The 19,637-nt window shown below is 49.5% G+C and overlaps 1 protein-coding gene across 1 annotated transcript in view; it reads right to left on the minus strand.

Annotated features, from left to right (window-relative positions):
- IPO4 (importin 4) overlaps positions 1 to 19,637 on the minus strand; it is a 3,008,003-nt gene that overhangs the window by 2,274,334 nt on the left and 714,032 nt on the right. The gene's annotated exons all lie outside the window — the stretch shown is intronic.

Below are 19,637 nucleotides of genomic sequence, written 5' to 3' on the forward strand. Positions count from 1 at the left end.
CTCTTAGGCATATTGCTAGTGTGCGTTTTAGGCTATATTGTGTGCTTATGGTCTATGGGGCTTTTCTCACCCTCATAGGAATCATCTTTTTAACATGTGTGTTAAACAGCACCCTCAGTGCAGTAACACAGGGGTGTCATAGTGACCCCCAAACAGACTCCATACCCTGGGACTGACTACTGTCTCCCAGGGCATGTAAAGTCCACATTGACTTTACTAGTCAATAGTAATGAACAAAACCAGTGCAACCCATCTTACTATGGAAGTACTGGAAAGGGTTAATAGTTTTTCCCTGGTGTTCATTTTCAAGGGGGTACCGTCCAGTCCCTCTCTCCAAAGTTTCTGGCTGGTGGCAGTGGTTAATACCGTAAATATTCGACCACAAATATTTTCCTATGGGATTTTCCCATTGTTCGAGGCTACCACTTTTACTGACAGCCTCTAACATACCGCCGGTTTATTTTAATATCCTTTGTTCGTCCTTTTGGCGGGCTTCAGCTAAGAAGCCCTCCTCTCGGCGCCACTGAGTCTGGCGTAGACAGGATGTGTGGGAGAGGGAATAGGCACCCTGGACAGGGTTACCTAGGCAACCGAAGTCGCACTCTGCCCTGATAGGCTGGGGGGTTATCCTGCCAGGATAGCCACCCCACTGTGTGAGTGACAGCTAGGCTGTATGAATGGGGGTTTTTCTGCATAAAAGCAGGGCTCTGAGGACTGGAGGACAAGCGTCGCCACTGGAACTAGGAAACCCGAAGAGGAGAGAAGCTCTAAACATCTGCAACGACTGAACCACCGGTGCAGCCCTGCTGCAGATCCTCACCACTTTTCTCCAATGACTTGAGAAGCTCTTCACCTGCAAAAGTCTTCTTCCCTTGAGCTGGTGGGGCCAATCAGTTCGCCAATCGCCTTCCAGGACCTGCCTTGGCCGAATCGCCAGTGCCAAGCACTAGGAGACTGTATAGCCAGGCACCCGTCCACCATGACTGTGATTTAAAGGAGCGTATCTTTCATTCGTCGTGGCATCACCGCGGCTGGTTTCATCCCTGGGCAGTGCAGTAACTGAAACCTTCCTCCACAACGAGAGCCTCTCTTCCTCTGCTTGATCTCCGGAACTGCAGGAACTACCGCCACCACAGGAGCCTCTTCCACTTTTTAAAAGGTACATTGTTCCGCCGTTTAGTTGGGTACTGCTAAAGGTGTTTTAAATCCTTTACTTACCTTCTGGGTTGGCCGCCCCTTTCATCTAACATTATCTTTTTACATCTCGTTAAATACTTGACTGAAGCTACAAGTTTGATCTTGTACCACTGACTCTGGCACAGGCCTCTTGACTCTGGCTAAAACTGCCTTCTCTAGAATGCTTCTCACTAAGAAATATGTTGGTGCACCTTAACTCTTATAATCACCTCACCTTTTCCTTCCCCTTTCCATATTGCTGGAGTGCCATTTTGCTCGGTTTTCATCAAAGTATTGCTTGTACTAAAGTATTGCCTTGCCTAACTTGTTCACAATCTAATTGGGAAGTGTTGTTGGTGTGTTTAGGAGTCTAACCCTGTATGACTTGTCCTTTCTCTCCCTCTGAAGAAATTGTTAGAGTGCCGTTTCTGCTTAGTTTATACTGTGCTGTTTTGCTCAGTTTTCACTCTTGCTCAAACTGGTCTACAATTTAAATAGGGAGTGTGTATACTTTTCCCGACTATTTTAACTTACTTTAATGATAGTGATTTGTGTGTGAAAAAGAGTTTGTAAAATAAATATATATATTCTTGTTGATACAAAGCTTTGGTCAGTGTTTCCTTGTTCCATAGTATTGTAGTCCTATTGTGTAAACCCTGAATACTGCTCATTTCCCTCTTGAGATAAGTCTGACTGCTCAGCCACAGCTACCAACTAAATCTTTGTGGTACAAACTGATACCAAAGGGGATTTATTGCATATACCTGTGGTCTTAATCTTCTGTAGTGCTCCCTAAAGGAACTGCATAGGATTCTGCCCAACAGCATGGTCCGATGACACCTCGCCCTCCTGCAGGATCTCTAACATTTCTGCTCTCTTATCATCGGGCAGGAAGTCCAGGAGGGGAGTGAATTTAAACCAGAGCTCCCGGTCGTAGCACGCCACGATGCCGAGGGCGTTGGCCGCCTTGATGACTCGTCGTCCCATGGCATCCAACTGTTTCCCCTCGCTGTCCAGGGGTGGGAGGAGATTGGGGGGTCGATGACACAGCAGAGTTCCTTCCTCGCCGCTGCTGAACTACCGAATCCTGGGAGGGCTGGGAGCTCAAACACTTGGGTGCAGAGTCGGGCACCCTCTACTCCTTTTTCGTACCGGTCCTTCTTTTGCCGGGGCCGAGGACGGGTTCTTCATAGGGGACAGCCCCTCGTCCCAAATGTCGTCCAACAGAGGGGTTGACAGCACAGTCTTCCTCTTTGCCTCGCAGCATTGGTACAGGAACCTCTCTTCTTTTCCTCAGGAGTCAGCTGAAATAGGTCCGAGGCCCTAGAGATCATGGCATGGAACAAACCTATCTCCTCGGGCGGTGAGGCTCTGGGCAGCGGAAACGGGAGGTCTCCTAATCGGCCGTTGTCGTCCGTGCCCGCTCACGTCGTGTCTAGGTCCGTATCCTCCCTCGGTGGAGGGGAGGGGGCGACGGGTGAAAAGGCGGTGGAGGGTGAAGTCTCCTCTTCTTGTTAGGAGGTGCACCAGATGGCCCTGGTGCCGCGGTATCTTCCGTCGGCGGAAGGGGCGTCCTCGTCCGAATCTCCGAATACAAGGTGTGGAGTGCCTGGAGAATGTCCACTGAAATGTCTGCAGGGGGTAGAGGTGGTTGCTGAGGTGGCGGAAGAGGGAGCGACGAAGGCAGCGGTGTAGAACTCCTCCACGGCCGCTCCTCCTCGTCGGTCTCGTCGCCACTATGGACGTCTCCATCGTCGGGACACTTCCCGTAGGCCTTGGCCTCGACTAACTTCTTGTCCAAAATGGTCTGGAGAGTAGAAAGCTCATCCTCAGGAGATGTCCATGCCCTGCAGGACTACCATGACCCCCACCCTTCTCTGCGACCAGGGGAGACTGTTTCGGGGAGATGATGGGCATCGCCTATGGGTTGAAAAGACGATTCTCTCCTGGCAGGTAGGGAAAACCTTGTCTTGGGGACCACACCCTGCGAACCCACGTCTGCGGCCTTCGCTAGGGACGCCACCACGCCTTCAATGGAAGGCCTCGCCGGGTGAATCTGGGCCTGCACGACCTTGGTTGAGCTAGAGGCCTTCACCTTGGGAGGAGGGTCAGCACCCCGCTCCCCCTTGGACTTCTCCAGAAGCTTACCCAGGTGGTCAGACTTACTCTTCTTCAACGAACCAGAGCGTTGGCTCGTGGTCGACGGTGCTGGAGACACTGAGGCCGCCGGAGCACCCTCAAAGGTCTTAGAAGACCGCTCAGTTTTCTTCTTGTTGCTGGGGGAGGCATGCTGCCGGGACTCACCTGTAGCAGGGGCCTTGGCCTGGAGTCACTCGGTGAGACACCTGCGCCGATCCTTCACGGTGCAGGGGACAATCTCATTGCAAAACGCACATTCTTTTTCCACGTGTGTTTGGTCCGAATGTAGGCAATAGAGGCATAGGGAATGCCCATCGTCCAATTAGATGTTCCGTAGGCCACATCCTGGGCAAACCCTGAACAGAGGCATCGAGTCTTCCTTCTCAGCCATATCGACGTAGAGTAGGCCTTGAAAAATCTTCTGGAATCCTAACTCGAAATTCAGCCCTTCAGGGGTGCTGGAAAATCCGAAAACGGGTCCCCGTTAATCGGATGATGGGTCGATGGAGCTTGAGGCTCAATTAACCGAAAAATAGAGTAAAACTCTGGAGAGAAAAAAAAGCACAAAACGCAGTAAAAAGCCAGAGAGCTAATCACGAGTACTCCCACCACTCAAACGTGCAGTAAAATTCTGAAGATGGCTGCCAGAGGAAGGGCTTAGGTAGAGGGCAGTCATTGGCTGGGGTCAGTATGACCCAGAGACCAGGGATTGGTTGTTAGGAGAAAGACAGTTCAGAAGTGAAAAAACTGATTTTTTCTTTACCTGACGACGGGAAATATTCATGAGCATGTAATCCATGCCAGACCCCATGCTGGAGAATATCTCCAAGTATGACACAAAATACACCTGGTCCATGTTGAAGCAGGATAAACGGAAACTTGACAAAACTTTATATTCTTCTATTTCTGCGGAAGCATGGAAGGATCACATTACAAAGGTTTTATCTTGCGTTTCACAGGTCGGTTGCATTCAAGATTTTCACGAAGTATGATGGGTAAATATGAATGATACTTCTCTGATATCGAACGGGCAATCTCCAAAATTAACTCTTCGAAAGCTGCTGGGCCCAATGGCATTCCGGCCTGTGTTTATAAATCAAATCATAACTTCTAGGCACGGATTCTTAAGATCAAATTCGATCGCATCTTTGAAACACAGACCCTTACTCAATCTTGGTCACTTTCAGTAATTGTACCCATCTACAAAAAGGGGGATCTGTCGCTACCTGCTAGCTACAGACCTATCTCCTTGACAGATGCATCTGCCAAGATTATTTCTATTCTTATTCTTCAAAAATGTGATTATTATATTACAGCTCACGACACTATCAAAATTTCAAATCTGTTTTCGAAAAAACATGAACAGCATTAAATGCGACCACTGTATCACACATATTAGCACAAACCAAATGTAGAAGATCTATTCCAAATTACATTGCCGCCTTGGACATGTCGGCAGCTTTCCACAGTGTCATACGCGAGATACTCTGGGATAAAATGATTAAAATGGTTATACCTCATTTGATAATCTTTTTAATATCTATGCTTCATGAAAATACAGCATATAAGGTAAGGATCAATAAGGAGGGTGCTTTGACTGAAAGTATTCCCACGTATGTAGGAGTTCAGCAAGGGTGCACCCTTACATCTACTCTTTTCAATTTATATTTGAGTGACTTAGATGACGAATGGGACATCACCAACTCCTTTTCTGTCAGATTTGGGAAGATGCGCCCTTCCATTGGTTAGCATTTGCAGATGATATTTTACTATTAGATACCACCCCCTTTGGGTTCCAAAATAAACTCAATACTTTTTCATTGTTGGCATCTAAGCACAACACCTAATCCAAGTAAATCTAAGATCATGATTTTTAAAAACTGAAGCCTTATAAATAGACCGTTGAAGGAACCCATATAGACCAACCTATTATGCTTAAAATTCTTAGGTTATACTTTATGCAATACATCTTCTGCGAAAATGTGGATAGATATTCTCACTCAAAAGCTTCGGCCTCTTATCACACATGAAAATTATTATTGTAAATATTACACATTTTAGTTGCTCCCCTTGATAGACTTATACTTTAAAGTTAGAGCCGGTCCTTTGGTACGAACTGGATTTCTGTCCGATAGACATCAGTTTATTTTTAAATATATTACAAGTGCATGCTTGGAAATATACACTTCACTTAGCCCATTCCATTCCCAATGCCATTATTAGTCACAAACGGATTGATTTTGTTAGCCACCAGGTATGAATGGCGGATGTTAAATAATTATGCTCGCCCAGGGTACGTTAAAAAAAAAAAAAGAAAAAAAAAAGTTACATGGCATGGATTCAAACTATTGAAGAATTGAACAGATATATGTATATTGAATATGCTACATTTTTTAGAAAAAGAAATATACGCAGTTCTTATTTAATTTCCTTTTCATGCCCAAAGTCCTGTATGTTTTACATGTCATTCAAGCTAAACCAATTTCACACAAAAGAAAGAATGGCACACTTGATATCTGATAATGTTAGCAGCTTCCTACCGAAGTGTCGTTTTTTACATTGTGAAGAACCTGAGGAAACACTTAAACACTTGGTCTTGATGTGTCCTCACTATAGAGATATTCCATTCATCACTCTGAATAAATGTATCACTAATGAATCCGCTTTTTCCATGAACTCATTATGGACGAGAGTGTCGATAACAAAACCTTAATTATTGCACTCACTCACCTCCAGTGGATAACAGATGATGAACTATCACGAAAAGGAACAAGTTACTTACCTGTAACTGTTGTTCTCCAGCATGGGTCTGGCATGGATTCACATGCTCATGAATATTCCCCGTCGTCAGGCTGGGAATCCTCGGTAAAGAAAAAACCAGTATCAGTTTCGTTTCTGATCTGTCTTTCGTAGTAATAACCAATCACTGGTCTCTGCGTCATACTGACCACAGCCAATGACTGCCCTCTACCTAAGCACCGCCTCTGGCAGCCATCTTCAGATTTGGAAGCACGTGAAGTGGCAGTATGACCAAGTGAAGAGCCGCAGAGGGGTAGGCGGGAGGGTTCGCATGTGAATCCATGCCAGACCCATGCTGGAGAACAACAGTTACAGGTAAGTAACTTGTTCCTTCTCCAGCATGGGGTCTGGCATGGATTCACATGCTCATGAATAAAGAATACATAGCAGTACACACATGCACAACCACGGGAGGTGGCAAAGGCTCAACATTAAGCATCACATCAACTCAACATTAAGCATCTTACCTCCTCACCAGGCTCACCTCAGGCGAACAGGTTGCGCAGCACTGCTTGGCCGACCCTGGACTCCTCCCTGGAATCCCGGTCGACGCAGTAGAATTTCGTGAAGGTGTGCGTCGACCTCCACGTAGCAGCCCTGCATATGTCCAGCAGGGGCACACCAGATAGGAACGCCGTGGTAGCTGCGATCGCTCTGGTGGAATGGGCTCTCGGACGGCCAGGCAGCGGTCGGTTTGCCAACCGGTGACAGTACATGATACAGCCGGAGAGCCATCTGGAGATGGAAGCCTTCGAGAGAGCCTTCCCCTGATTGACAGGTCCAAAGTTCACAAAGAGTTGTGACGTCTTCCGAAAACCTTTCGTGCGGTCCACGTAGAACTTCAGCGCTCTAGCTACATCCAGCGAGTGCAAAGTCCTCTCAGCCGGCGACGAAGGCGACGGGAAGAACACAGGTAACACCAAGGGTTCGTTGAGATGAAAGTCCGACGGTACCTTGGGCATGAAGGAGGGGTGCGTCCTGAGCACTACCCTCGTGTCGTGGAAAGTCAAGTACGGGGCCTTGCAGGAAAGGGCCTGGATCTCTCCCACTCGTCGTGCGGAGGTGATGGCCACGAGAAAAGCTGTTTTCCACGATAGAAACTTCAACGGGGCCGAGTGCAGAGGCTCGAACGGAGGTCCCATGAGTTTGGTCAGTACCACGTTGAGCTCCCACGCCGGGGCCGGAGCCTTCACCGGCGGGAACGATCTGAACAGTCCCTTCATGAACTCTTTCACCAGACGATGAGACCACAAGGACGTCCGGCCCGTGGTTCTGGTGTATCGGGAGATCGCAGCAAGATGAATCTTGATGGACGCGTGTGCCAGACCAGCTTTGGCCAGCGTCAGCAGGTACGGCAGCACTTGGGGAGCCGTAATCCGTAGAGGGTTAATCTTCTGTGCGTGGCACCAGACAGAGAACCTCTTCCATTTGTGTCCGTAGCATTTAAGAGTCGAGGACGCCCTGGCCTTTGCAAGAACCTCTCTGCAATCGGCCGGTATGTCGTATCCTCCAAACTCTAGCGCTGCAGGAGCCAGGCCTGCAAGTTCAGCGACTTCGGGTCGTGGTGGAGGATGGCGCCTCCTTCCCTGGAGAGTAGATCCGCGTCCGCCGGCAGCTTGATTGGCGGGGACGCCGACAAGTCCAGAAGGTCCGGGAACCATATCTGCCTCGGCCACGCAGGTGCGACGAGGATCATCCTGCACCGTGACCTCTTGAGCTGGTTGACGAGCCGGATTAGCAGAGGCAAGGGAGGGAACGCGTAGAGGAACAGGCCCTCCCAGGGGAACGAGAAAGCATCGCCCATGCTCCTCGTCTGGGGAAACCTGCTGGCGAACCTCCGGCACTTGGTGTTCGTCGCCGTCGCGAACAGGTCGATCTGGGGTGTGCCCCACCGTCGGAAGAGGCGATCCACCAGATCCTGCCGTAGTTCCCACTCGTGGCACGAGCGCAGCTCCCTGCTGAGTGAGTCGGCGATGGTGTTTTTTATCCCTGCCAGATGAAACGGCACCAGAAGAATCCCTTGGGCGACGGCCCAATGCCACAGGTCCTGCGCCTCCTTGGACAGCGCTGGGGACCTGGTTCCGCCCTGTTTCCTGATGTAAAACATGGTGGTGGTGTTGTCGGTGAAGATCCTCACCACCTTGCCCTTGAGGGACGGAAGGAAGGACCTGAGGGCCCAAAACACTGCACGGAGCTCCAGGACGTTGATATGCAGGGACTTCTCCGTCGGGAGCCAGAGTCCCCTTGCGTGCAGATTTTCGGTGTGCGCTCCCCACCCTTCTAGGGAGGCATCCGTGGTCACAGTCACCTGGTGGGCTGGGGTCTGGAAGTCCATGCCCGCCGTCAGATGCGCGCGGGTGCCCCACCACCGTATCGCTCGTCGGAAACTCTCGTCGAGCTTGATCCTTTCCTCGAAGCTGCCCGTCGTCTGGATCCAGCGCGCATCCAGGAACTCTTGCAACGGGCGCATCCGGAGCCTGCACATGGGAATGAGGTAGATGCAGGAAGACATCATCCCGAGGAGGGACTTGATGGACCTCACCTTGGCCGCGTCGGCCACCAACATCCGTTGCACCTTGCCCAAGATGGTCCTGGTCCTCTCCTCCGACGGGGAGGCCAGAAGGGACACTGTGTCGAGCCTCGCTCCCAGAAACAGTGCGACTTGCGCGGGCACCAGGTGGGATTTGGCGTAGTTCACGGAGAATCCCAGGTCCGTGAGGAGTTGGACGGTCCTTGCCGTGTGGACCACGGCGAGCTCCCTCGTCTTGGCGCGGATGAGCCAGTCGTCCAGGTAGGGGTAGACGTGAATCCCCTCGCGGCGCAGCTGCGCCGCCACCGGTGCGAGGCACTTGGTGAAAACCCTGGGTGCCGACCGCAGTCCGAAGGGAAGGGCTTTGAACTGGTAATGACGCCCTTGGACCACGAATCTGAGGAATTTTCGGTGCCCCTTTAGGATGGGAATGTGGAAGTAGGCATCCTCCAAATCCAACGACGATAGGAAGTCTCCTTCCTCCAGCTGACCCAGGACGTGCTGGAGGGTGACCATCCGGAACTTCTGCGCCTTGATGAACTTGTTCAGGCGTCGCAGGTCCAGGATGGGGCGCCATCCTCCCGTCTTCTTCTTCACGAGGAAGTAACGCGAGTAGACTCCGGAGCCCCGAAGCCTCTTTGGGACGAGTTCGATGGCGCCCTTTCTGAGCATCGCCTTTACCTCCAGGAGAAGTTGAGGGACGTGAAGTTCTTTCCTGGCCACGGGGGGGACGCGCGGGCACCTTCTTTGAAACTCGAGCGCGTGGCCCCGGGCCAGGGCGTCCAGCACCCAACGGTCGGTGGAGATGGACTCCCACACGCTGACGAAGCCCGCCAGCCGGCCTCCCACCGGGGTGCTTCGGTGGGGGCCCGACCCCACGGCCGGTTCAATCCTGCTTGGACGCGGCCTTGCCGCCTTGGCCTCCTTGGCGACGACGGCGGGGGCCGCCAGACTTGCCTCGTCCTCTGTAGGCCTCTAGCGACGACGAGCGGGCCGCTTGACGGTAGGAAGCGAAACCGCCGCCGGAACCTTTGGAGGCGCCCTTGCCTCCGCCGCTCCGAAAGGGCGTCCGCCGTTGCTGCAGTACTCCAAGGGCCCGGGCCGTCTCACTATCCGCCTTGATGGCCTGAAGGGAATCGTCCACTGTCTTCCCAAACAGGTTGTTCCCGTCGAAGGGCATGTCCAGGACCCTGGTCTGGACGTCCTGCCGAAAGTCAGTAGCCTTGAGCCATCCGCGACGTCGAAGGCAAACGCCGTTGCCCATCTGGCGGAACCCAGTGTCGGCGATGTCCGTCGCCACGGTGATGGCGTGGTCCGAGGCCACCTCACCTTCCTGCAGGATCTCAAGGGCCTCCGCCCTCTTGTCGTCCGGCAGAAAATCCAGCAGGGGAGCTATCTTGTACCAGAGTTCCCTGTCGTAGCGGGCCACGATAGCCAAGGCGTTGGCCGCTTTAATCGTTGTCGCCGCCGACGAGATGACTCTGCGTCCCATGGCATCCAATTTCTTTCCTTCGCCGTCCGGCGGGGAAGTCGACGTGGAGGCCGCACCCCCCCCCCGCTTTCTTCCTGGCTGCCGCGGAGACGACGGAGTCCGGGGTAGGCTGCGCCCGGAGGCATAGGGGGGCCGAGTCCGGGACCCGGTACTTTTTCTCGTACCGGTCTCTTTTCGCTGGCGTCGTGGAAGGGTTCTTGAGGAGGGAAAGGCCCTCATCCCAAATGTCGTCCAACAGAGGCACTGCGAGGACCGTCTTCCTCTTGGTCTCGCGCCGTTGGTAAAGGAAGCCTTCCTTTTTCTTCTCCTCAGGGCAGAGTTGGAAAAGCTCGGATGCCCTGGCGATCATTGAGTGGAACGATCCAATCTCGTCGGGCGGAGAAGCCCTGGTGGGAGGCGACGACGGAAAATCCTCGTCGTATGCCTCGTCGTCCGTACCCGTCGCTGCCGTGTCAGTCCCCGTATCATCCCCTCGGGTGGACGGGGAGGAGGGCTGGACGGGGCGCGACGGTTGAAAAGGAGGCGGTGGATGGATCCTTCTTTTCTTGGTAGGGGGAACACCAGAAGGTCCCGGTTCTGGATCCCCCGACGGGAGAGGTTCCTCCGTCGGTAACGGTAGTCTCGTCCTTATCTCGGAGCATAAGGACTGTATAGCCAACAAAATGGCCGCTGAGTTGTCTTGCGGCGCTGGCAGAGGGGAATCCGACGGGCGAGCAGGGGCCCCGTCGGTATCCTCGACGATGTCGTCGTCGTCACCTGCGTCGGGGCCCATTCCGACGGGCTGGTCTTGTTCCACGCCTAGGCCGTGGCTTAAGACCTCGATCAGTTCCTCTTCTGAGGTTGAGGCCGAATCTACGACGACGCCCTGCCCCCCCTTCTTCCCCACGGAGGGTTTCACGGGGGTCCTATCGATGGGCACGAAAGAAGACTCCCTCCGAGGAGGCAGGGAGATTCTGGGCCCCGAGGCCGCCACCACTGGTGCAGCCTCCACAGGCTGGGCCAGGGCCGCCGCGACCGTTTCGATAGAGGGCTTGGTCGAATGGATCAAGGCCTTCACCACCTTAGGTGCGCTCACCGCCTTATCCTTGAGGGAGGGGGCACTGCCACGCTCCTCCTCTGCCTTAGAGCTCGACCGGGGTCTCTCCAGGAGCTTCGCCGGGTGCTCGGCCTTCCTCTTACCCGACCCAGAGCGTTGGCTCGTGGTTGATGGTGCCGGGGAGGGTGCGCCCTGCCTGGCGCCCGTAGAGCCCGACCGTTCGGCGCTCCCGGTGCCAGCGGACTCGCGGTGCTTGGCCTTATGTTGGGCCCCCGTCGCCGGGGCGCCCTCAAAGGTCTTAGAAGACCGCTCAGATTTCTTCTTCTTCTCGCCAGACGGGCTCTTACCCTCCAGCCAGCTGGCGAGACGTTGATGGCGGTCCTTCATGGTCCGTTCCGACATGTTGCCGCAAAACGCACAGTCCTTCTCCACGTGCGTCTTGTCCCCATGAAGGCAGTAAAGGCAGAAAGAGTGTTCGTCCTCCTTGAAGACGTTCTGCAGCTGGCATCCAGGGCAGGCCCTGAACAGCTTTCCGGGCGTCGAGCTTCCCTTCTCCTGGGCCATCTCCGAGACCGGGCCCGAGAAGCTTCTGGAGTCCTCCGAAGTGTAGCTCGACGAAATCTTCACCCTTGAGGGGCACAGATGAATCCGACACGGGTCCCCGTTGATCGGATGTAGGATCGGTGGAGCTTGAGGCTCTTTTGACCGAAAGAATCGAAGTTTTTGTGAAAAAGCGCGAAAAATTAGCACTAACGCTCGAGAGCAATAGCACGAGGATCCCAACACATGAACGTGCGGTAAAAATCTGAAGATGGCTGCCAGAGGCGGTGCTTAGGTAGAGGGCAGTCATTGGCTGTGGTCAGTATGACGCAGAGACCAGTGATTGGTTATTACTACGAAAGACAGATCAGAAACGAAACTGATACTGGTTTTTTCTTTACCGAGGATTCCCAGCCTGACGACGGGGAATATTCATGAGCATGTGAATCCATGCCAGACCCCATGCTGGAGAACCATAATTAGCACTATAGGTCTGGCAGTTTCATGCTTTTAAAAACTTAGTTTAATTTTACTCAGTATTAATCAAGTAACAAATGTATTCCTTTCTCGAAAAAAGATTCAATTTTATATTTTCTATCGATCTTTGTATTTTTATATGATCTATTGAGTTTGTGACTTTTTGCACTTGATTTTTAGCTTTGAAATCTTTACACTGTTTTTAGTTTTGAGGACATTCTGATTTTATTCTCAAGATCCTGCCGATTAGTGAAATTGAACACACGATACTTTCCCGAAACTTGGTTAGTCTTAAATCTTTATGATATGGGTATTGGATTGGAGCTTTGTAATATTTCTTCTGTTTCGGTTTTAAGAACTTTTAGAAATGCAGACTTATCTTAGTATATTGTAGTCTTTCTTGTTATTTTTATGTATTTTTTTGCACAATCTGTTTTCACTTTGTACAATGCACTGTATCGGAGTATGTACTTTAAATCATGTAATGAAATTATCAAAATTTCTATATATTTTGATCATCTTAGACCATATGTAAGAAGAAAAATCTACTTGTTCTGTAATATTTGTGATGAATTGATGCATTACTTGTAAAGGTTGAATAAACCAAATACAAGAAAAATGAAAAAATAAAAAAATGCTCTGATCCAAACACTAAATGCGCTTCTAGTTTGGCTCCGACCTTCATCAGGGCCCTCTGCGCCTCTTTGACCCTTTAAACTTATGTAGTCCTCCACTTCTTCGACCTCCTTTTCAAGTGCCACTCTCACCAGTTCCTTCCCTCTCATGTATGCTGCCGTCTGCACAATGAATTCTCCCCTCTTAACGGCCTTACTCGTGTCCCATACCATTCCCCAGTTCGCTCCCACTGTGTAATTTTCTCTAAAGTAATGTCTCATGGTGTCCTCCATTTAAGCCCTCACTGCTGGGCCTCTAAGTATTAAGGGATTCAGGCGCCACAGTTTCCGCCCTTCTGGTGCCACGGACAGAGGTTCCAGATGTAGTACCACCGGAGCATGACCCGAAAGGAAACTTTTTCCAATTTTGATATCAGTCCCCTGGGGTATAAGTGTGTCAGAGACCAGGATCATCTCTATGCAGGAGAATCCCCTGTGAACCGCCGAGTAATGTGTATATGCCCTTGTTTGAGGTTGGAAGAATCGCCAGGTCTCAAGGTGTTCCCTAAGAAATTGCACTAATGCTTGTCTATATGTGCAATCTGCTTATGATTAGGGGAGAGTTATCCATATGTGGGTCCATCACACAGTAAAAGTCCCCACCTACTAGTACCTTTCCCACACACCACCCCGCGATTTTCCACCACACTTTGGTCAGGAACTGATCCTGTTGTTCATTAGGGCCGTAGAGTCCCACAAGCGTCACCACTTGACCCCTTAATGATCTCCCTACCACCACGTATCTACCCTCAGGGTCGTTGTGTACAAAATGTTTTGTGAATTCTGCCTCTTTCGCGATTTGCCACACCCCTCTTTTTAGCGCCACTAGAGGCGAAGAATTGCTTTGGGAAGCATTAGTGTCCGAGGCGCGCTTCATCTTTCGGCAAAAAGTGCGTTCCCTGTAACCAGGCTACCATGGTGTGCAACTCTACTAAGCGCCTCAAGATGGAGCGCCTTTTAACCGGGGAATTTAGGCCTTCGACGTTAAGGGATATCATATGTAAATTGGTCATCATCCAATCCCAGTTGGATTCCCTCCTATGACCTCTCATTGTGCCTCTCCCTTGAGTGCCTGCTTCTGATTTTTGTACCGACATTCCCTCCCCCCTTCCAAACATATCAATTAAGTCCCCCTCTTCCTCCCACCCCCTCCCCAACTACCCCATAACCACCTGTTCATCATCCGTTGGCTTTTACCAGCGCCCAGGACGATGAGGGCTTATCCGATCCTGTGTTCCCGCCCCTCCCCCCATTCTTATTACATTACAGTATCTTAGTGATATGCCCCCACCTTCATAGAGCCGATCACCTTGGCCCATCTCTTACCAAAGATTTCTGGCACTTGTTCACGGTTATATCTCATGGTGTCCCCCCCCACACCCTCCCCACTTCAGCAGTTTTTTGTCTGTTTCTCCATTTTGGCGGAGGCTGGGCCGATTTCCCACATTCCTTTCTCCCAGTCAGACATTAGCCTCTGTCTTCCTGGCTTTCTTTCGGTTTCCTTGGGCCGCCCTTCTTCCCCATATTCCATCACTGCATTCATTTCTTCTTCCTTGGCTATCGAAAACTGTTGTCCTCGCTACTCGAAGCGCAGGGCGCATGGAAAAGTCCACCGGTATCTGATTTTGTTTGTGCGGAGCCAGCTGGTTACCACTTGCAGCCACTTTAGTTTGACCAACGTCGCCTGTGCCAAGTCCTGAATAAGAACTAGTGAGGTATCTCTAAATTTCACTGGTTCCCGTTTACGTGCCTCCCTCATTATCTTTCTTCACTTGATACAAGTGCACGCTGGTCTAAATGTCCGGTGTGAGGTTCCTACTCACTTGACATGATGAGTACACTCGATGGGTACGATCCAACACTTTCTCGTTCACCCTCTGTACCTAGAATGGTCTGGAACAGGTTTCGCACATATTCTGCTAGGTCCCCGTCCGATACTGCTTTAGTAACCCCTCTAATTCTTATGTTGTTCCGCCTTGAACCGTTCTGTGTCCTCCTTTTTGTCCAGGATGACCTACATCTGTCGCTCCATTTCATCCACCTGTTGCGCCAGCAGCTTGTAGTCATGTCCCTGTTCGCACGTTACTGTCTCCAGCTCATCCACTCGCCTCTCCACCGCCATGACATTCTTATTAATGTCTGCGATGGCCTTTGTTAGATCCATGGTGCTCTCTGATGTCCTTCAGCTCCTGCAGCATGGCTTCCAGGTCTGATCTAATCAGTGATGCCTTTGCCTCCTCCAATTACGGACTCCATGTTGGCGGTGGGGAGGGGAATGGGGGGGTTCTTCCCCGCTCCTATAAGGGTCTGGGTCCTCTCCGCCAGAGTTTAGGAGCGTAAGGGGGATGGGGGGGGTAGCAGAGAATACGCTCCGCCTTCAGTCGGTAGCTGGTATAGATTCCTCCTCCTTCAATACACTGCCTATTTATTGGGGATGGGGGGTCTCTGTTGGCTCACACAATACACTGAAGGTTTGATGGAGGTTGAGGAAGACCAGGTTAAGTCAGCTCAAATTCCACTGGCTGCTGGAGCGGACTGGGGTGTTAGAAAGAACGTAAGGTGGTATCTGACATTAGCCTAGGAGGATTTATCAGACAGTGCTTTGCTAGATTTAAATATGGTAAATCTGCCAACCATAAAAAAAGGCAGCAGCAGTGGAGGGCAGGGGGGTGAATCTGGTGAAAGACTGAGAAAGATGAGATGGCCCCCCCAGAGCACCCCCAGGGTGGAGATTACACAATCGCCCCCTCCAGCTTCAACAAAAAAAGGAAAGAATAAAAATAAGAAGTCACATTTATTCTCTTAGAAAGGGGCAAATAGGCCCTCCCGTAAATCGTAGAGGAACCTAATGGAAGAGGTGGTAGCCTCCCAGGAACTGTAGTGGAAGAGGGTTTGGAATTAGAGGCGGTAGAAGCAGAATAACCCAATTCTCTGATGGAGGCAATGAAACGCAAGGGAGTAAAACAAATAAATAAAAAAATGCGAGAAAAGAATTCGGAGGTGAGCCTTCCAGTATGAAGAAGGGGGTGGAATTGTCTCATCTATTCACAAAAAAACAAAAGAATGAAGAAAATACAGGGGCTGTCAACCTGGTGGGGGGTGGCCTAGAAATGGAGCTAAAGGGCAGAGGGTCTGGGGAGGGAGGATTGGAGACCCTACAAATCAATCTATAATAGCGATCTGGTGTTTATTGACAAAGGAACTCTGCTCGAAACGCTCGCTCTTTGTTTTTATTTGTTGCTGGCACTGCGAGTGCGGGGATACTCTTGCCAGCGTGTCACCACCTCCTGGAGGAGGAGGGGCCCAGCGTCGGTCACGTGAGTTGTCACGTGACATTACCTCGACAACAAAATCCGCCCCAGCCACCCTTGCGGCGTTAAGCCCGACTGCGGAGTAAAGGGCACTGCATTTTACATGTGAAGAACTGTTTTGCTGCTGTTTGGCTCGGGTGGCTCAAAAGATCAAGAAGGTAAACCGTGTAGATCACCAGTTATTAATTTAACTGTGGGGAGGAGAGACGGACTAAGGCTGCTCCTCAAGCCATAGGGCGTTCTCAAGGCGATACAATTATAGTTGATATATTTCAAGTTAGGAGAATTGTTATTTAATATAGGATTTTACTATCATTAATTTTGGCATACACCGTAATTGTTTATTTTTAAGTTTTTGCTCTCGTACAGTAGAACACCATGGTTATTGTGAAAAATACTTTGAAAACAGGCATGCCGAACTTGGTTCCGGGCCCTCTTACTGCTGTCTCTCGCCCTTTCTTAAAGCAGTCCATTTTGTCATTTGTTACCCCCACCTCCCCCAATTTTCAAAGTCAAGAAATGTGTGCTGCTACTGTTCACTCCCAAACAATTTGTGAAAGATCAACGGGTAGAACGTTGTCTCCCCCTGTTGCCTATGGTAATTACAACAGAAATTGGCATTGCGTCTTCACTAGCCACCAGTGTCACAGAGACCTTACTTCCAGCAATTCCCCAACCTGCACAGCAAATATACATCCCACTTACCTGTTCCATCCCTATCGATCCACCTAGCACCATCACAACCATGTGCCATTCTGCTGAATGCGTTCCGCCTACAAGCAGTCATGTAGAAGTTACAGATACCACATTAGAGTCTGCATGTTTAGCGGGAGACATACATGATACCTTTCATCCCAATTCAAATAAACAGAAATATTGCTCTCCTGTTCATAAAGCTCAGGCGATAAACAGTGCACAAAACATCGATTTACCTCAGGTACAAGTAACTTCAATATTGCCCTTGGCACCCATCCAGTGCTCTGTAGCTGCACAGGTCAATCTACGGCAAGCGCATGAGCAATTACGAATATTGGGAGAGGTAGGCGAAGACACTATGGAATCCATGAATTTATATCACAATTCAACCTGTTTTAGCACTGATGTACTATACATATGCTCAAATACAGGTGACTTGATCCAATTGCAGGAGGAGCAGTCACATAACAATACAGTAGTACCTGCTATCCCTGGCCCCCATTCACACTCCAATCATTTGAATTCTGTTTCGTCCCCAGTATTAGACAAAACTCATAATCACACCATCAACGAATCCCCATCTTTCATTGCGCCTACTCCACGGCGTACCAGATTTCATGAAGAGGGTCGCCCATCAGATTTTTTTATACACAAATCTCAAGATAAACGCTATTCATTTCCTGCGGCCCCGGCGCTTAATAACACACTGACTGCTATGAATACTGCTTTATTAACTATTGCAAAACTATACGAACTGTTAGATCATAAAGTTTCATACCAGACTAAACTTATTGAACAATTCTGCGTCAAAACCTCAAGTCTTGGGACTGCAACTAGTATTAATAATGAGGAAATGCAACTATTAACATCGCCTCCTAGTAAATCAAATATAGCAGGGGCCGACAACGTGACGCAACAGTCGCTTATCGAAATTGCACAATTACGATCTGTAGTACATGATTTGCCCAACAATTGTAATTTCACTCAATCTCAGCTAGACTTTGAAGAAATTCAAATAGTGTCTGAGCTAGACCCATCACAGACCCCTAAAGTAACCACCGAAAAGTCAACAAACATATTTGATCTTTTCACGCAATCATCGGCAACTTTACCAAATAAAGTAATGGGAGCTTGTCGTTCAAGAAAAGATTTGAAAAGGATGAAGAGATCAAGTAAAAAAAAAAAACACTGTCCAAAATCCAAAGACACTGCGCGTAAATATATCAAAATCCCTACTCGCCTAGAATCCCCTATAAATACACTTCCTGTTGGCGTTCCTGCGGCCAAGATTCCAACAGCGGCCACATACAAGCCACTTGATGATTTAGTGACCCTTGCAAAACAGACCATCTTTCCGAACCCTATCCCACTCACTATGTTTCCAACTCCAGTTGCCAATGTCTCCACCGCAATGACTAAGCAGTGTGCTCTCATTAGCACCGCCGCACCTATACCTATAACATCTAATACTAGCTTGCAGCAAGAAACTGAATCTATCATGTCTCAATTGCGAGATGAAATAAGAGCTTCAATTCATGCTTATACTCTTCACTCGCTACCAACTCCCCAAATTATCTTGCCATCTCAAACGGTGGACCAACTGAAGGCATCATCTCTAATTATATGCCCCCCTAAGGACTTGAGTGAGCTGCTACCTATTGACTTGACCTCCAACAAGGCCGAGAATAAGTCTGTTCTGACCACCTCAATAGACCGGCCACAGGCGCAAGTAATCTCTGAGGCGGCTTGTAATCGTGTCACCCATATCCAAAATGAATCGAATCCTATACTCACAGCCTCGCCACAAGAGGTACAAGATTATATTAAATCATCCATCGACCAATATATGAACGAACTTAAATCCTGTGATAGAGACTATAAAATCCCCTTAGTGGCTAATTTGCCCAAAATGTGCATTGCACCACAAGAATTTAACATTACAAACAAACAGGTCCATCAGCAAAATCTAAATAGGACTAGCGACCCGCAAGCCCGCAAAGGAATAACAAACTCGCAAGATTTGCGTGTTCCAGGTAAACTGCGACTTCACTCCCTTAATTTAAAGTGTCGCGCATCACCATTTCCCAACTATGTTCTCAACAGGACAAGCATTTTGAACATTTGTTCTGATGTACCACAGCTAAAAGAACTCTCTACTACTGACATCGATTTAGTGGAATTCACAAATTTAAACGACCTAGCGGAAGTTAGAATACATGTCCGCTCAGGTCTGGTGTTTGATTTACTTTGGCAAGCAAGGATGGCCTTCTTTGATATGGGTTTTATTTTGTCTCAAGAATCCAAACCGAGTGTTCATAAAATTGAGAAATCACAAATTCCCATCTATCAGTCCCGACAAAATGATGCAACTAAAATTACATCTTTTTCCCAAGTCTCAAGAATTTCAAGCGCACAAGACCGCGGTACACATTCATAAATAGAAAATGACATAGGCACAATCACCCTTCTTTGCTGGAACACTAGAGGTCATGCTCATTTTATTAATTCAATAGATGGCAATATGAACCAATATGACCTACTGATTCTACAAGAAACATGGCTTACAGAGACCCCATGTTGGGCCTCACATGCAATTGTTTCAACACCTGCAACTAAAAAGTTAATGGGGCGCCCTTCTGGCGGCCTACTTGTAGCCATTAAGCATGATTGTGGCTTTAGCATTACACAATATCCCTCTCCATCTCCCTACTTTCAGAGCGTGAAATTGACTCGAGGTGAGTTGAATTTAGCCATTGTAAACATATAT

The sequence above is a fragment of the Ambystoma mexicanum genome, chromosome 13 (assembly GCF_040938575.1).
Source record: "Ambystoma mexicanum isolate Mex_15411 chromosome 13, UKY_AmexF1_1, whole genome shotgun sequence".
Taxonomy (NCBI): Eukaryota; Metazoa; Chordata; class Amphibia; order Caudata; family Ambystomatidae; genus Ambystoma; species Ambystoma mexicanum.